The 19,439-nt window shown below is 29.3% G+C and overlaps 1 protein-coding gene and 1 long non-coding RNA gene across 3 annotated transcripts in view; one reads left to right on the forward strand and one right to left on the reverse strand.

Moving 5' to 3' along the window:
• The window catches only part of LOC126837239 (uncharacterized), a 54,831-nt gene that overhangs the window by 16,104 nt on the left and 19,288 nt on the right, over positions 1 to 19,439 (forward strand). Inside the window, exons 5-6 of one of the 2 annotated variants that reach the window (XR_007685475.1) lie at positions 17,536 to 17,650; positions 17,769 to 17,976. The exons of the other annotated variant lie outside the window; for it this stretch is intronic. This is a non-coding gene — a long non-coding RNA (uncharacterized LOC126837239). Of the gene's footprint in view, positions 1 to 17,535; positions 17,651 to 17,768; positions 17,977 to 19,439 lie in introns of those variants that run through there. 2 annotated transcript variants of the gene reach the window in all.
• LOC126837236 (BTB/POZ domain-containing protein 9-like) overlaps positions 1 to 19,439 on the reverse strand; it is a 42,561-nt gene that overhangs the window by 10,859 nt on the left and 12,263 nt on the right. The gene's annotated exons all lie outside the window — the stretch shown is intronic.

Genomic DNA, 19,439 nt, shown 5'->3' on the forward strand with positions numbered 1-19,439 from the left:
GCGGAGTGGTCACAGAAACGTGTTTACAGATTATAGTCAGGAGTACACTGAATAATAAAAATAGTTATTCAATAAGAAATTATGTGTATTCCAGACGAATGGTAGTGTGGAATACGGACAAATTAACGAATTCTCCTTAAAAAACACGTAAGGAATACCTATTAACAAATATTAATGTCACAAGGAAAACGTATTGCATTATGCAAGGCAGTTTTGATGTTTGTACAAATCTTTAAGTATGCCGTTCATTTGAAATTTATTACTTTTTACTTTTTCCACTCTTGTCCGTCGTAGCCCTAGTATTTAGATAATGTATTATTCGTGTATGTTGTGCAGCCAGTATTGTGTATTTTTACCGGGAAAACTTGTAAATTTCATAACCAATGCACATAGTTGCATTACCAACTACAGTGTTGTAATAATTTAATTAGTCTGTTATTAATATAGTACATAAATAATATATATCATGCATATATAACATTTATCAAAAATGACAACTTATATTTTAGTTACTATAAATTATAATAATAATATCCAATCAAACATAGTAAAACCACGCTCTTATGTAATGACTTAACAGATATTATCAAAATAATGGCCTTAGTTATACTATAATAATATAATTATTTTTATTAAGCCCCGGGATACTCCCCTACGTGTATCAATTGAATTACCAAACACAGTACTGTAATAATTTAATTAAACTGTTATTAATATATTATATAAATAATATGTATCATGTAATTATATATAAACGAAAAAAATTTTATTTTTTATAATATCTTTAATTCATGGTAAGCGTTCCACAAACACAAATATGCTTATAATTGGAATTTGGTTTAAGCGACTGGATTTGAAGTCGAAGCTTCTGTCATTATAACATCTGTTTCGTTGTTCTTCTGAAAATTAAAATTCTGTCTCCATTTCCGTCATAATGATTGTAAAAAAAAAATATATATAGTATTTCTTACCCCACGATCGTCTACAATTACTTGAGCGGGAGCTTCAAAATATACAATACGGAAATCCTACAACATAAAATAGTTATTAAAAGTTAAAAGACCACTTAGCTTATTTCACTCACATTGCCTGCTGAGTTATAAACACCAGTAATACGAATGTAGAGTATCGGTCTGGGTGTAAATTTCAACACCTGCCAAGATTGTTTTAGCTCTTTAGATTCGTTTGCAATCCATTCCCAATCCTGATTATCGATAGAATCCTCAACAGTGTACTTGTAGAATTGGTCATTACCGCCCCAAAGCAGAAACCTGTCAATTATGGCAATAATAATACTGTCTTAATTAAATAATAAAAAATTCATGATTAACAGATAATTAGGCCAAAATAAAATTTTGTTTTCTTGTAAATAACCGAATGATAAAAAATTCATATTTAAATGATAAATAAGTATAAACATTCGAGTACAACATAAAAAAACAACAAATTAAACCTATTTTCGTTAATGATATCCATTAACATTTTACATTGTGAATTAGTTTAATAAACTGCACATCAATTTTCAATTAGAAAAAAAAGAACATTTTCATATTTATAATTCTATTTAGAAAAAATGCTATACAAATGGAGGGTATAAGTGTTACAACATCATAAGAACTAAATTTGGATAAAGGATCTTATCGAAAAGATAAATATTTTACTTAAGAGTGTTTAAGAATGATAAATAGTATTTTATACAATTTGGAGACTTAAGCTCTGACAAGTAAGAAAAAATACTTATAAGAAATTATTTATAGACCGTGTATGAGTTAAAATTGTATTAGAACGATTGAAAATGATAAAAAAAAGAAATTTGAAAAGAAGACTTATTGCTCTAAAAATACAAGATATTTATACAATTACCTCATTGAACTAAGTATATATGGTTGTGCAAGATGAATCACTATACAACCAGATTGTAAATTATGATATGTATACATGTTTAAACGATCAATCTTATTATCATAACGATCATAGTAATCATCAACTAATACGTTTAACATCGACTGACTCCACAAATTATGTTCTCCTTTGATTACAAATGCATACCTAAAACTTGATGCGACATTATACCCGTACTTAGGAACTAAGGAATCAATTAGACAAATACATAAATATATATGTTAAATTTTTTTAATTAAAAACTGAGTTACTTTATTGATTTTTATACCGACTAATCCACTTTTTTATTTCCACCTTGTGCATTTCTTCTGTATTGTACTTGACTTTCGAAAATTCAAAAGTTGCTTTAGCAGTACTTCTGGTTCCAACAATGTGTATGTACCGAACTATGCGAGGTTTAATCCACAAATTTTGAGCTGATCGACAATTATAATTTGAATGATCTATAACACGGAACCAAACGTTCCGATCCATTGAAACTTCAATGTAATAAGAGTAATACCTAAAGTATTAAATAATGCAATTAACTTGTAGAGTGATTCGTAAAAAAGAATAGAAGATTAAATATTAGGACCAGAGTTGTGTAAATAGTTGTTGAATAATGAATATAAGTTATAAACAATTAATTCTTAATAAACAATAAGAATAGACAATCATTTTTCAACCACTGATAATTTTTTTTTTGCTTAACTTATAATAAAAATAAATTCATAACACAAAACATTTTTATAAATAAATAAAATTAATCATAAATCATAGTCACGAATGTTTCAAACAATTTTTCAAACCATATTTTTTCATAATAATGGTCATTCAATTAGAGTTATTTATAAGTTGAAAACATACCTTTGATCATCCGTCGGAAATCCACCCGATAACCATATTACAATATAGTTTATAAATGATGGATCACGCAAGGTTATCGTAGTACTGCCGTTAATGCCATTGATAACCGGAGTATTCGAAGGCTGCCGATTAGAGCCCCATTGAGAAGGCCGATGAATAAGATCTTCATTGAGTACTGAAAAAAGAAATAATTAAAACCAACATAATTTGCGAAACACAAATTGATGTGTACAGCAAGAATACTTAGCTGGCCTCGATATTGAAGCTTATCTGGTGACGAGGTGTTTCTGAATATTGTGTTATGTAAACTTTTATTCGATTTAACCAGCGGTGATTGCCTAACCTCAGCCAGTTCTTTAGTACTCATTAACGGATATCTGATGGCAGATAAAACGTTCATTTCAGTATTATGATCCAGGATGTTTTGGTGTATTTTAATCCAGCGACAAACTGCGTGGAATATATATAATTCATTACAATAAAATGAGTCACGAATGAGAATATCTTGAAGAACTTCCTAAAAATAATAATTATTTTTAAACTTTTCTCCTAACACGAGCAATATAATGTTTTTATTTAAAACCATGCCATTACGGGTGACAAAGATAGAAAGTCTTCAGATTGCAATAATTGTGAGGCGTGGTTATCGATAAAGTTAAGTGATTCGACTTCTAGGTTATTGTATTTATAAGTTCGAGTCATAGCAAAGAACGACCATGCATTTTCTACGTCAATAGTACTTTTTAAATACTCGTGCAGTGAAAGTTTCAAGTTTAAAATACCATAATAATCCGAAATCCTAAGTAATTCGAAAACTTCTCCACCCTTACAAAAAAAAAAAATAAAAAAAGTGGTTAATCTTTCTGTCAAACGATCACGCAACCTTAATTAAAATTATATTTATGCCGTTTATATACGATAAAGCCACATCGATTATTCATTACCTGTAGATCGCCTAAATTTATTTGACAAGTATAAATATAAATAAGAATTAATTTATATGAGGTTATAGATGCATCAATTAGATTGACCTTAGATTTATGGGCTTCTTGATAATCTCCAGAAAAAAACCTCCTAAAAATAATACACAATAATATTACAAATAACATAATATTATATGTTAAACATTTTGTAAATTACAGTTTTTTAATGTTTAATTAAACGGACTTCAAAAAAGAGATTATATATCTAATTCTTAATAAAATTCTCGTTAAGAATTGGTAAAACAGATAAATTTGAAATGACAATATTATTATGAAGTGTTAATATTATATATACAAGCATTTTACTATGAAGTAAAACGATAAAAATAAAAACCTTTTCAGAGATAATTGTACTGATTGATAATTATATTAGGTTTGAGACGATAAAAACATTTAGTTTGAGTATTTTTTATATTAAGTCACAACGAACCAGTAAGTCCAATTCGTTGTCATGAAAATTCCACGGGGAGGGCCGATAATCAGGTTTTACGTGAAATGCCCCATATTACAGGTAACTAAATATTTAATTTATGACTAACTCTCAGACTTGATGTTTAATAACTTCAGCTACAAATAAAACAAGTAGTTATGTTATGATAAAAGTTAAATACCCACCTAAAATATTCGCTGTGTGAGGCTAGTATAATACGATGGGCGGGCAATCGTTCTTCACCCACAAATAAAACAACATTTGAACATCTGAAATATGCATTCAAATTATTTAACAATACACATACGTGTATGTTTTAACCTTATTTAATATAGAAAATAAGAGCATTAAATAATTTTGGGTATGAAGATTATATAAAATAGAAAGGGGGAAGAAGGTAAATCTATCTATATTGAAAAATTAATAAAAAAAATTATAAATAGTAGCTTCTTTATTAGCATTTTAAGTTCACAATGATACAAGCATATCATATTTTAGCATTCCGTGTACAACCTAACCTACTTTAAATCAAATTAGAATTATTACACCAAAATTGGCAAAATGGGACACACAATTATGGCTTACTTTTACAATATTATTTTAAGTATAACACTTTATATTGCTAACAGAGCAGAAAACATTTCGGGCTATGGAATTAAAAAACTGTATACAAGATTAGCTTGATAAATTGTGAAAATAATAAAGTAAATAGGTAAAAATTCAATACCACATACATGTCGCTTAGATGGAGGTTTCTTATGAATTCAACCAAGAATTCAGTGTGGTCGATATGCTCGTTACGGTGATCTGAGGAAAGCGTAGGTAGAACAGATCAAAACAGAAGAATTTTTAAATTAATTTGTATGATTTATTAATTTGGGTTGCATCCACCCGCCAGAATTGTTATTTTTCAAACTTTTGTTTATTTCTTTTAGTTTAAATAATTTAGTTATTATAGTTTTTTCAACGGTAATAGAATGGCTTTATAGTTGTTAAAACTTGTAACGGCGCTAGCGTTTAGTATAAAATAATTCAATTAAAATAAATCCTTTATTAAGGGGTTATTAAAATCTTTTTTTTTTTTAAATACTTGAATTGGGAGGGATTGTTGATTTAATTTTTGAAACACATTAGGTAACAATAATTAAAAATAGGTATTAAAATATATTCAATTGTTTATCTAGTAAATTTATAGCTCTACTAACTTTTAAAACTTTAATTGTGACGTACATAATATTTTAAAAAATGTCCATCTGCATATTCTAAGAAATTTTAAATTCTTTATGGTTTAATAAAATATAATTGAAACAAACAGTTTTCATCCTCCTATTTTCTATTCCTAAGGAAATATGCTTAAAGATAAGTCACACAGAATAATACACATAGTTGTTCAACCTGAAATTTTGGTGAATAGTAAAGGGACAGCCTAAATTTTTAGTTGAAAAAACTAAGTAAATAGTTTAGTTGAGCCAATAAAATTTTTAGTTTAAGCAATTATATTAAGTTCGCCCAACTAAATGTTTAGTAAGGCCGACTATTTATTTAGTTTTTCTAAACTAGAAATAAATTGTGTCCCTATAATAACCTTATGTTTAGTTACACCAACTTTGTATTTTTTTCGTACTTTTAAAATACTCGTGCAGTGGAAGATTTAAGTTTAAAATGTCAAAATAATCCGAAGTTTTTAGTAATTCGAAAACTTCTCCACTCTAAAAAAAATAATAAAAATAGTGATTAATCTTTCTTCCTTAAAATGTTCTCAACAAATATATAATTTAACAGATCTAACACATACTACCATTTAAACAATCACACAAACTTAATAAACAGTTAAGCTACGTCGATTATTCTTTACCTTTAGATCACCTAAATTTATTCGACCAGTATAAATATATTTATGAAGTATTTCAAATGATGTTACTGATGCAGCATTAAGAATGACTTCAGATTTATGGGATTCTTCATCATCTTCAAAAAAAACCCTCCTGAAAATAATACACATTACTATAACCAACAACATATTATATGTTATACATTCTGTAAAGCGCAGTCTGTTAAAGTCTAATAAACGGACTTCAAAAAAGAGATCATATATCTAAAACTTACTAAAAATTCTTGTTAAGAATTGGTAAAACAGATAAATTTGAAATGACCATATTATTAAGAAGTATTAATAATATATATACAAAAATTTTATTATGAAGTAAAACGATACTAATAGAACTCTTTTCACGGGTAAGCGAGATAATTGCACTGATTGATAATTATACTATTTTTGGGACAATGAAAACATTTGTTAGGAATATTTATTTTTAAGTTTTAAAAAGTCCTTAGACATATTATGTTTTGTACCGAAATATTTAAGACAGCAGCAACGTTTAAAATAAGTTAAAAGATTTAAAAAATATAGGTAAGACCCCTATATCAGAGATAATTGTACTGATTGATAATTATATTAGGTTTAAGACGATAAAAACATTTAGTTTGAGTATTTTTTATATTAAGTCACAACGAACCAGGGAGTCCAATTCATTGTCATGAAAATTCCATCGGGAGTGCCGATGAACAGGTCTTACGTGAAATTCCCCATATACAGGTAAACAAATATTTAATTTATGCCTAACTTTCAGACTTGTTGTTTGAAATCTACAGCAAAAAAAAACAAGTAGTTATGTCTTAATAAAAGTTAAATACCTACCTAAAATATTCGCTGCGTGAGGCTAGTATAATACGATGGGCGGGCAATCGTTCTTTACCTACAACTAAAACAACATCTGAACATCTGAAATATGCAATCGCATTATTTAACAATACACATACTAATATAAAATGTAACAATAAATTATACATTATGTAACAAAGTATTCTAACAATTAATGTTTATGTTTTAACCTTACCTTAGTCCCTAGCTTAAAATGGAAAATAAGAGCATTGAATCATTTTGAGTTGGAAGATTATAAAAATTGAACGGGGGAAGAAGGTAAACCTATTTTTATTGACAAATCAGTCTACATTTTTTAAACTTATAGCTTCTTTATTAGAATTATTAGATCGCAATGAAATTATAAAGTCATATCATATTTTGGCATTCTGTATACTACCTACTTTAAATTATATTAGATTATTATTAAAAAGTATTATTACACCAAAATTGGCAAAACGGGACAAACAATAACGGCTTACTTTTACCATATTATTCAAAGTATAACACTTTATATTGCTCACAGAGTAGAAAACATTTCGGGATATGGTATTAAAAAACTGCATACAAGGTAAGCTTGATAAATTAAGTAAATAAAGTTAATAGGTACACATTTAATACCACATACGTGTTGCTTAGATAGAGGTTTCTTATGTATTCAATCAAGAATTCAGTGTGGTCGATAAGCTCGTTACTGTGATTTGAGGGAGGCATAGGTGGCGTCCCATAACCAGAATTACCTAGAATAGATCAAAACAGTGGACTTTTTAGATTAATTTGTATGATTTATTAATTTTGGTTGCATCCACCCTCCAGAATTCTTATTTTCAATTTTTTGTTTATTTTCACATTTTAAATAATTTAATTATTATAGTTTTTTTGACAGTAATAGAATGGTTTTATAATTGTTAAAACTGTTAACGGCGCTAGCGTTTTTCTTTTGCTTTACACGCCTTGCAGGCGTTTCGCAGCTTCTACTAAGACTCTCCAACGATTCCTGTCATCGGCCTCCTCCATTACTACTGTTTGATCCGTTTTTTTTAGATCATTCTTTACACGGTCCATTCACCGCTGGCGCGGTCTTCCTCGCGGTCTCTTCCCAGATGGATTATTGGTTAAAACTTTATTGATCAGATTCTGCTTCGCCCTCCAAACATGCCCAGCCCATTCTAATCTTTTGGATATTAGAAAACTTTGAATGTTTGGTTTGTTGAACAGTCTTTCTATGTCTGTGTTTTTCCTCCGCTCTTACTCCCCATTATTCGGGTTTCGTATAGGTCCATATATTCTTCTCAGAATCTTTCCCTCGAACCTCAACAGTTTTCCTACGTCACCCTTTGTTGTTGACCATGTCCCACATCCATACATGATGACTGGATGGAGATAAGTAGTATAAAGTTTTATCTTTGATTCTTTTGATAAAAGTCTTGATTTGAACATCTTATTCATGGCCAAATAACCTCGATTTGCTGCCGCTAATCTCAAATTTATTTCATTGTGCATATTATTGTTTGCATTTATATTGACTCCCAGGTATTTAATGTTATCCACCTGCTCAAAAGTGTATTGACCTATATTGAGATTTTGTTTATTTATTAAACGCCTAGTCATTATCATATACTTCGTTTTATCTTTATTGATTTTCAGTCCTATTCTTTGGCTAGCTTCTATTAGCTTAAATGTACTTGAGATTCGCCTCCCAGGATAACAATATCATCGGCATATGCTAGTAGAGTCCTGTTCCCAACTAGTTCCATGGACCTGTTATTATTCATAGCTCTTATTATTGTTCTAGTGCCAAATTAAATAATACTGGAGACAGTGCGTCTCCTTGTCTTTACCCTGTTTGAACTTCAAAACTTTGGACATTTCTCCCATATAACGTACTTGGCACATCGTATTTTCATTGCAGTTTTTGATTAATCTTGCAAGTTTTGAGGGATTCCCAAATTTATAAGTATCGTCCAAAGTAGATCACTGTTTATACAGTCATAAGCCCGCTTAAAGTCAATAAATATCAAGTGTAGACCTTTATCAAACTCATAAAATTTTTCCATAACTTGTCGTAGTGTAAAAATATGGTCACTTGTCGATTTCCCCTTCACAAATCCACACTGATAATTATCTGACACTGACAATTACCTATATGTCTACCGTATAAATTTCAAGCCTATGCAAAATGGCAAAAGATAGTATTTTGTAGATGAAGTCTAAAAGGCTGATTCCTCTGTTGTTTTCTACACTTGATGGGTCACCCTTTTTTAAAATTGGACATATGATGGCCATTTTCCAATCATTCTCAATCCGTTCACTCCTCCACACTTCTGCAATGAAGCATTGTATAGTTTTTAGAATGTCTTTTCCTCCTATCTTTAAGTGTTCTGAATTAATGTTATCTTCGCCTGGTGTTTTATTATTTTTTAATGTATTCACAATTTGTTCTATTTCTTCCAGGTTCGGTTCCGGCATTTCAGGTTCTACGGTGACTCTTATTACTTGTTCATAAGGCAGGTCGTTATTGTATTGATTATCATTATTGTTATTCAGTAGTCTCTCAAAGTAATTTCTGAAGCTATTGACTATCTGCCCCGGATCCGATAATAAATTATTATCGTCATCCTTCATTATTGAAGCACGCGCCTTAAATCCTTCTTTAATTGATGTGCATTTTTCGAAAAACATTATTGGGTTCTTTCTGTATGTTTCCATCTCTTCTAGAGCTTTCTTTTCTGAGAGTCGTTTTTGTTGTCTGATTATTTTATTGGTCAATGTTCTTGCTCTTGTATAATTATCTATATTGGTTCTGGTGGGGTTTTGTAGCATTAGTTGTCTTGTTACTTGACGCTTGTCAACCGCTTCTTGGTAAACCATACTTTTTTTTGTCCCGTACTCTTCATTCTTAGGTTTTCTGCTGCTTTAGTCACAGATTTCTTTATTTTTGACCATGTAGATATTTTTTCTTTGTCTTGATTCTTGTCATAATTGTTAAGTGTCTGTGCTACTCTAGCTCTGTACGCCCTAATTTCATTAGAATTTTTTAGCTTGTCTTTATCTAATTTTACAGCCTTATTCAGTTGTTTTTTATTCCTCCACTTTACGGATAGAATCAACACAAACCTCGAAATCACCTAAATAGTAATCAGAGTCCCCGTCTGCACCTATGTGTGTTCTAACATTTTTTATACACGTTTGGTACCTCTTATCAATGACTACATGGTCAATTTGGGTTTTTGTTTTCCCATCTGGTAAGGTCCAAGTTTGCTTATGAATATTTTTTCTGAGGAAGTATGTGCTACTGATTATAAGACATTTGGCCGTCGATAAGTCTATTAGTTTCATGCCATTGTCATTTGATCAGTGGCGAGGCATGGGTGTTTAGATCGGGGAGACATTGAAAAAAAATGCGTGTTACGTGACTTGACAGGGGGACTGCGCCCCCTTGGATCCCCTGTATATTTTATTTTATCTATACTGTAAAAAATAAATGTTCTAAAAACTAATAAACTAAATGGCATAGGCATATTTGCAAAACGTACAACACGACAATCGATACGACGTACATCGATAACGGATAACTGATACCGTCTCACCAAAACAATAATAATATGAACGGCGGTCGGTGAGACATGTCTCATAGCGCAACGATAACCCCCGCCGTTTTCCATTTCCCCTGCATACCACGCCCGCCAAAAGAGACAATTTTGAAATTGTCTCATTTATTTTTATACCTAAATTTGGATAGACCCGGCGCACAGTGGGCAAAATAGCTGATTTACGGCGTACAAAAGTCTTTCTCAGAATTGTTCTCCATTCTAATGCTAGCTGTTTTTTTTTATAGTTGTGAAACCCAGAAACAGCATAGCTCCCGTTGAAAAGTTGTTCATAATTATTAATATGTGACGGTTTTAAGACATGGTTGAACAAATTTATGTTATCTCACATTGTTATCAGCGTCAATTCTGTTGCTTATCAGTTGTAATAATTATTACAAATACAACAATTTTGAAGTTACCTTTTTAAAATAGTTATATTTAAGGAGTAAAACTTTGATAGGGATGCTTTCAAGCAAGGTAAGTACGAATAAAAATTAAAGAAAATTTTCAAAAAATTATCTTGTTATTTTTGTTTCGTAACTTTAGAAGAAAAAAGTATAAGAGGGTGAAGAGTGGCGCAATGAGCATTTTATGGTTTTAAATGAAATTAAATTTAGTTTTTAAATACTACCATTTCTTTTGCATAAATTTGCCCATTAGTGTTTTATTCTCATTTTTCGTAAAATGAGATTAAATAGAGTCTTTAAAGTGGAGGCCCAAAAACGGGGGCTGTGTAATAAATTGAATGTTAAGAGTTATATAAGGCAAACATTCTTAAGTAGACTATTTTGAAAACAAGTTTTGAACATAGAAAAATTGCAAGGAACCTTAAAACTCATGAATTTGACCTTACTATTCCAGTTCTGTGTGTGAGCAACATGAATCTGATACTCATTTCTGTTTAAAAAGCTAATTGACTAAATTTCAGCCAAATTGTTTTAATTTGTATTAAAATTTTCCAAATTTGGAACACCATTTATCCGGCAGGGATGACAGTTTTTTTTAATTCTTTCAGATTTTTTTATACAGTGGATACTTCCTCATATTTATTCAGTTTAAGTAAGAAATAACGTGTTCTGTGAGATTTTGTTAGTTTTGGTGACACTTAAAAAAATCATTTTTAAACAAAGTTAAATTTTCGAAAATGATATTTAACTTAAAAATTGTTGTAGTTGTAATAATTATTACAACTGATAAGCAACAGAATTGACGCTGATAACAATGTGAGATAACATAAATTTGTTTAACCATGTCTTAAAACCGTCACATATTAATAATGTATGAACAACTTTTCAACGGGAGCTATGCTGTTTCTGGGTTGTCACAACTATCAAAAAAAAACAGCTAGCATTAAATGGAGAACAATCTGACGAATGACTTCTTGTACGCCTAAATCAGCTGATTTTAACAAATAGTTTTTTTTTGTTATAGATCGTACACTATAGATAAGTATTATATTATTTAAGCTTAACGAAAATTGCCCGTAAAATTTTATCGAACAAATACAATTCTGAAACTTACCAAAAAAACTAGTGTAATATTATATTATTTAAAAAGTTTCCAAAAAGAAATAACAAAATTATTAATGAATATGTTTTTGATCTGGTACAAACAATAATTTGTATGGACAATTTTGCGTAGATAAAAAAAACGTTCCAATTTAAATGTTATTATTACTATTGAACATTCAAAAAAATAACTTAGTTAGCGATAAGTTCATTAATTATATATATAACCTGTCGCTTATACGTAGGTTGCTGTAATTAAATTATAAAGGAAGAAATGATTTATAAATATTAATAAAATATATAATTTACCTGGAGTTGACCATAGAATTATAAACGCTACAAAATAAATCAGCATAGTGTATAATACGTGTTAATACAATACTAAATGTTGAATTCTTTAAAAAACAGTATAAAGAAAACCTTTTCAATAGAAATGAAACACCAATTTTAATATGTAGATTTATTACAATAGCGTACAATCTTTTTCTACACATAATGTGATGTGCTATAAACGATTCACTGTGTTTACTTAGGCAGTACGATGTTTTGCATAAACCACCTGTTATTATTGCTTGTTGTCTATCATTAAACACATATTCGATGCGGAGCAGCGATGTTATTGGTTTTACAACATTGTAAGCTTTTTCTGTGTTATTATACACTGATATTTTTTTAATACTTGCCCAATTTCTTCGAGTTGCAATTGTAAAAATCACAAACTTTATCTAGTTTGTACTCGGGAGGTGGGGGGTGGGTTAAAGTTGAAAAAATCCCTTTCTTTACCCTTAAAACTTGACATTAAAAGCCAGTACAGCGGGGCCAGGTTATAGTGGGGACAGAGCATAGTGGGGATGGGGAGGTTACAGGAATTACTACAACTGGATGTAATAAACTCACTTTCAAATAAATGCTTCCATGCGAATCAGTAGTTAGTATTTTCAAACCAGTAAAGTCCAAACCAAGAATAGTAAGAAAGTATCAAAGTGAGGTGTCATGTTACAAATTAGCATCGAAGCGTTTATTTGAAAGTGATATTATTCGAGCAAGCCAGTACAATGGTGTCGAGGCATTATGGGATCAGAGTATAGTGCGACAATAAGTCACAGGTCTACAGGAATTATTCATATTTTGAATATTTAATTATAAAATGTTTAAAGGTTAAAAGTTAGGATGGGAGGGGATATATACTCACAAGACGTTATACGGTAGCTTAAGATTTTCATCGTGTTAAATTGAATCATTAGCGTAGGAAAATAAAATCCCTTTTAATAAAAAATAGTACAGTGGAGTCGGAACATCGTGGAAATTTAGCAAAACCAATACACTTTTTCTTTTTTGTTAAGACTTACATTAATTTTTTATTATGCTTCGAACGAGTAGTGTACAGTTGCACCAATATTGATAACATTCTACTAGTTTTTATAAGAGTGTGTGTCTTTAATGTTCTAATGACGTTGAAGCATTATGAAAACATGTCGAAGTAAAAACCCTATTTCACCTGATCTAGAAACATATGAAAGCAATACGATGTGATTTTTTTTATCGTGAGACACTCAACATCTCATTGTGTTAAATAAATAACTTTCCATACATTCTTATGTGTTTACCCTCCCCCCCCCCTAAATTAGATTTTCTGTAGCAACTTTTCATTTTAAAATAGAAACACATACCTTGTTTTTTGATAAAGTTAAGTTCAAAAAACATTATTAACAGATCACAATTTTTTTTTAATCCGGGTTCGGCTAGATTTAAACAAAGAAATATATATTTTCAAATATGATATTTATCATTCTATTTGCTTGCTACTAGAAATACGATACAAACCGGGAGAAAAACCCGTTTAACCAATCAAAATCGCCAAAGGTCGAAACTAAAAAAAAAAAAAATCTTATCATATCGAACGTAAATTTTGTATTAAATTATTATTGGTTTATTAATATAATCTGTGCGGTTATTTGTATAAAATTGTCGAATAAATCCGACAGAAAGTCGTCCACGGCCTTCTAAAAATAAATATCACCCGGGAAGTTAAACTCCCAAAAAAAAGAAACAGCTGACTGTAATAACCTTTTATAAGATTAGTTATTTAATTAGTTTTTTTTACATACATTTAAATATTATATTTGAGTATTAATAGCGCTTTGTTTGCGTTTAGGGAGAAGATCCGGTAGGTATGGAAGTTAACGAGGGTCCAACCGAAGAGGTCACGGAAGCAACAAGACAAGCTAAAGTAATGTCTAAAATACTAGAAATTGTCTACAGGCAAATTTTTACCTGAAGAAAATCAAAAAAGTTGGTCGAAATTTGTAGCCGCCTTGGAGCAAGTATTAATAGTTATTTATTCATATAATATGATACGTGTTAACTGACTGGCTGAAGACTGACAATTGTACAGAGAAATAGAGAAGTTTATATAGTAATATGTAAATTAATAGAATGTAACAAACAACATAAAATAGGTTTAGAACGAGGATAACTAGTATTAACAACGTATTACAAAGTAGTTAACTACGCAGTTTGCAAATAGCCAGTCAAGGAAATAATAGGAAATAATATGGAACCTGAAAGTGTATGTCGTAATGACATACATAATAAATACATATTTATATAATAAGTAAGCGTGTGCTTACTACAGAATCTCCTTGAACATTTTTTACCATAAATTAAAAAGGGGTTCACAATTGAAAGAAATTAAGTTTAAACTCCTAATAATATAAATTATTTATAAAATCCACAAAAGCTTCAAAAAATTTTTTCGTTTTAAAAAAAAATGATTTAATTATTTACAAAAATTGTACATTTAAATACATTTTTTTAAATATACAAAACCAATGAGGGGAAACGGTTGGTCACGTGACTTTTTCCCTTCAATTTTAATATACTTTTCAATAGAAGAAAATAAAATGTGTTAGAGCATAACAGTATTTTGTGGAGAAATCATGGAAGTATACAAGGAACGACTAAATATCGAGATAGCCGGTCTCGTGGAAAAGAAAAAATATACAAATTGAGTGACAAACGAGAGGAAAAAAGGAAATCACAAATTTAAAAAAAAGAAATTTAGAACAGAATATTCGCAAAGTAATATTTAGAGTAACGATGTCCATCTTTTGGCATGTGTCTTAGAAGAAAAATCATAAATTTATCTGGAAACATAATGCATAGCGCCAAATCGGGTTTAAAAATCAATTCGATAATTACAATATAGTAATAAATAATATACAGGGCGTTCAACGTTTTTTTAATTTTTTATGTTTAGTAGGTACACGTCAGACGTCCTAAAAAGCGATAAAGAAAATATTTAAAACATTTTACCCGTTGGATTGGTCAGATATAATGTTAAGTTGTTACCTTTGATTTTGAACTGAAACAGCCGACTTTTAACATTTTGACTATAATTTATGAATTCTACCAGTGTGTGGTATACTGTTTTCTTCACTTTTTCTAGTCTTGTTTCAATCTTGGCTAAATTATAATAATTAAAAATGAAAAATTACTCGTCATTTAATACCGAACACAATGTTATAACATTTGCATATATGAAAAAATGTCTTCAGATTATTTAAAAATCATTTTCGCAGTAGAAACAACATTAATTCTGTGTATAACAAAAAAATTGTTATATAAACATGATGATTACCCACGTAGCAACTAGAAAAATAGTAACCAATCGTTACAAATATCAAAGATTGAACAAAAAATGTATATTCACATAAGTTAGAGATCACAGCATAAAGCCAAGTGGGCCTGAAAAATTCCACGGAGCAGTACATGAACATACCTATAGTTTTATTAATTCTTATTAAACACAATTACATTTTTTTTATTATTAAAATAATATTGATAGGTTTATAATATGAATATAAAACGTTATGTTATTAGTATCACATAGGTGAATTACAACATTTTTTGTTGTTTTTGATGCTATTGGTTTTATATTGATTCTTTAAGACCTCCATAAAATAAGACCCTAAAAATACTATACAATATTATGACAAACAACATATTATATTATGTTCTATAAAGCACAGTCTAATTAAACTGGCTTCAATAATGAGATTATTAATATAAAACTTTGCAAAAATTCTCGTTTGGAATTGGTAAAATGCATAAACCTGAAAATATAATAACAAGAAAATTAAATAAAATAGGTAAATATATAAAATTATTAATTTCTGTAATTTATATGCAATAATAATACGACTAAAAGCATTTAATTATGAATTAAAACAATAAAAATTATACCCTTTTCTGGGGTAAGGTTAGGTTACTTGATAATTATACCATTTTTGAGACGATGAAACCATTTGTTTGAGGTGTCCAAATATATAAAACAAGATTCCATTTAGTTACGAAATATTTAGAAGTATTTTTTTAGGTCACAACGATCCAGAAAGTCCAATGGTCATGAAAATTCTACGGGATGTGGCCGAAAATCCGGTTCGACGTGGAATGCCTCAATTAATAATGTAATTATTTTAAGTATTTAACTCTTAATATTACCTTAGTGTTAATTGTTGGTAATTTGCTATTAATAAATAGGAACTTATTAGTTATTAGTAGTTATTATTGTTTGTCACAGACACAAACAATTAATTTATACCGACAAAAATTGTAGTTTTAAATTGATATTTTAAAGAAATTACTATAACAAGATATAAAAGCTATTAATAGAAACATTTTATATGGTTAGGACCTCTTAAGACATTTTTTTACAATGTTAATTTGTTTTTGTAAAAACTGAGGTAAAGTAGGTATTCAAACTTATGTATCTAACTTATCAAGCCAAATAATAGTAAGTTTTGACCGAAAACAACTCATTTGTGTAGTCTGTAAAGATGGACTCCATTGGACTAGGCTTTATAGATAATTTGACGGTTTCATTAATACTGTTTATAATTTTAAGTGTCTTGTTGTATGGAAATATTAATGAATCCGATAAGCCTGAGGTGAACATTAAAGAAGCATCAATAACCTTCTTTAAAATACTTCTTGTGTGTATTTATACCGGTCAGATGAACTTCAGGATTCTAAAGGTAACGTATAATCGCTGTACGCTATTCAAACTGCACTAATACTTTTTTTAAGGCTGTATGATCATTTGGTCGATCAGTTGTTCTTTAACTGGATAATAATGTTTATAAGAAAAATGATTAATCAAATATGTTATTTTTTTCTTTAGGTTAAAGTTATTTGGGAATCATTTAGTATTTCGGATTGGTATGGTTTTTAATGTACACAATGCTTGTTCCTTGATGGCTGGGGCACGACTTTATCAATATAAGAAGTTCGAAGTCGAATCACTAAACTTAATCGAAAACAACGCTTTGGCCGTATTGCAATTTGAAGATCTTCTGTCTTTTTTATTGTTAATAATGAGTGTTATCTGTGCTATCTGTGGTTAGAGAATCACAACTGGTTAGTAGTTCAGATACAATTTTAGATGCCACACAATTTAGAAACACGTGGCTACCAGATAAGATTAAATTTAAACTAAGTGGCCTGCTTTACATATCGCATTAGTTCATTGTAATTCGCATATTATGTCGGTTTCAAATATTTCATTTTTCAGAACCCAATGTGACTATCTTTTTCATCATTCCATCAGCCATAAACTATATTAGAATCAGTACACATAATGAGTATTTAGCCCTTAACTGGACGCTGTATTTTTCTGGACACATAACGTATGTATACATAGGATATTTACGATATTAAACAATTTAGTTTTTGTTGTTTGTGGAAAAATAAAAATTGCTGTGTAATAAATTTCCTTAATTTATTGACTATTACCTTGATTTACAGAATGCTGCTTTGGGGCGGTGATGACCAAGTCTACCGTTATACTATTGAAGATTCTGTAAATAATCGGACTTGGGATATGATCGTAGACAAATCCAACGGGTCAACACGATCTTGGCATGTGTTACAATTTAAACCTAGGCCAATAGTGTTTATTCGTACTACTGGTGTTTACTATTCAGCAGGCGATGTGAGTAAAATTAATCTAAGAGTGTCATTTTAACTTTATATTTGCGCTTACCAAAATTGTCAGATATAAAGTATCTATTGTATTATATGTTTTACTTTTATATTATTTGTATTTTTTAAAATATAATTTTTTGTTTATGTTGTATGATAGAAAATAAAATTTAGAATTTTCGCAATCTGTTTATTGTGTTAGTTCTTGTATTGTCCTTGCTAGATTTTCTGAATAAATTGCACTGTATACCTTTTATATTTTTAACTAATTTTTTTTTATACTAAGGGGATTACACGTTTTTTGGTCTAAAATAAACCAAAATGGTTTTTACTCAAAGAAACGATTAGTTAAATAAAAATAATACCTTGGAACTTATACAAATTAACCGGTAAATAAACTGAGCAAAATTATACAAATGCCTATAAAATTCCAAAGACTTGTTGATGCAGATATATGTTAAATAACGGAACGATATATTTTAAGATCTATACAAGCTCTAACATCATTTTTAGTATTCTCTTTAGCGTGATCAACACTTTAAAATTAAATGATATTATATTATGTATTGAATTAACTTTTAAAAAATGGAATTCGTTTCAAAATACGACAAATTCGATAACTTACCAAAAAACAGATACAAACTTGGATGGTGGGGAGGTTAGCTTAGGTTAGGTTAGGTTAGGTTAATTAATTAATACCGGTTCATAATTGTCTTGCGTTGGAGTATTAAAAAAAAAAAATTCTAAAAAAGTGAGTATATAATTTATATAGACTACAAGTTCTGTCGTACAAGTTTGATTTTTACAAAATAAAATCTATAAAACTTTTAATATTTGTGTTAGCTAACCTTGTGTTCTATTGTGTATTTTTCAGTAACTCTCTTAAATTTAAATTATTAATTAATTATGTATACCTAACTTCAGTATACCAGTTAAATATTCCTTATAAATTTCTTGTCGAAATCAAAAATAAAACTTGATATACTTACTAATAGATGTAGCGCTGTCGTTAAAAGCCCTAAAATAAGAGACACTCCTTTTTCATCGAAGAGAAAAAACCTAAAAATTGACTGTATGCCTACATTATTTTTTCACTAGATATTTTGCACACTTTTACTGCTGTTGTTCAGTTGTTGATAACTTAACAAGATCTATTTTATATTAATATATGGGTATATGTTTTTTAATTTCATTTAAATTATGAACTAACTTACTATCCATACAGTTGTAGGAAGATTATTATGGTAAATAACATACATGACAATTTATTTAAAATAGATTAATAAAGCAAAAGACAAATTTAAAATGTCAAGTACAAATGTTTGTGAACAGATAAATTTATTAAAAAATGATATAGTTCAACAAAATATTTAAAAAACTTCACATAAGTAACGCTTATAAAAGTAGTGATTATAAAAGTAGGTACTGACAATAAGTGTTAATTATTATTTCATTGAGTGAAGTGTGAAGAAGAGACGGTGCCGTTCATTTGAA

Source organism: Adelges cooleyi, unplaced genomic scaffold (assembly GCF_023614345.1).
Source record: "Adelges cooleyi isolate 19-005CV unplaced genomic scaffold, UGA_ACOO_1.1 ACOO_flye_CR_arks_rails_tigmint_CR_PRNA_247, whole genome shotgun sequence".
NCBI lineage: Eukaryota > Metazoa > Arthropoda > Insecta > Hemiptera > Adelgidae > Adelges > Adelges cooleyi.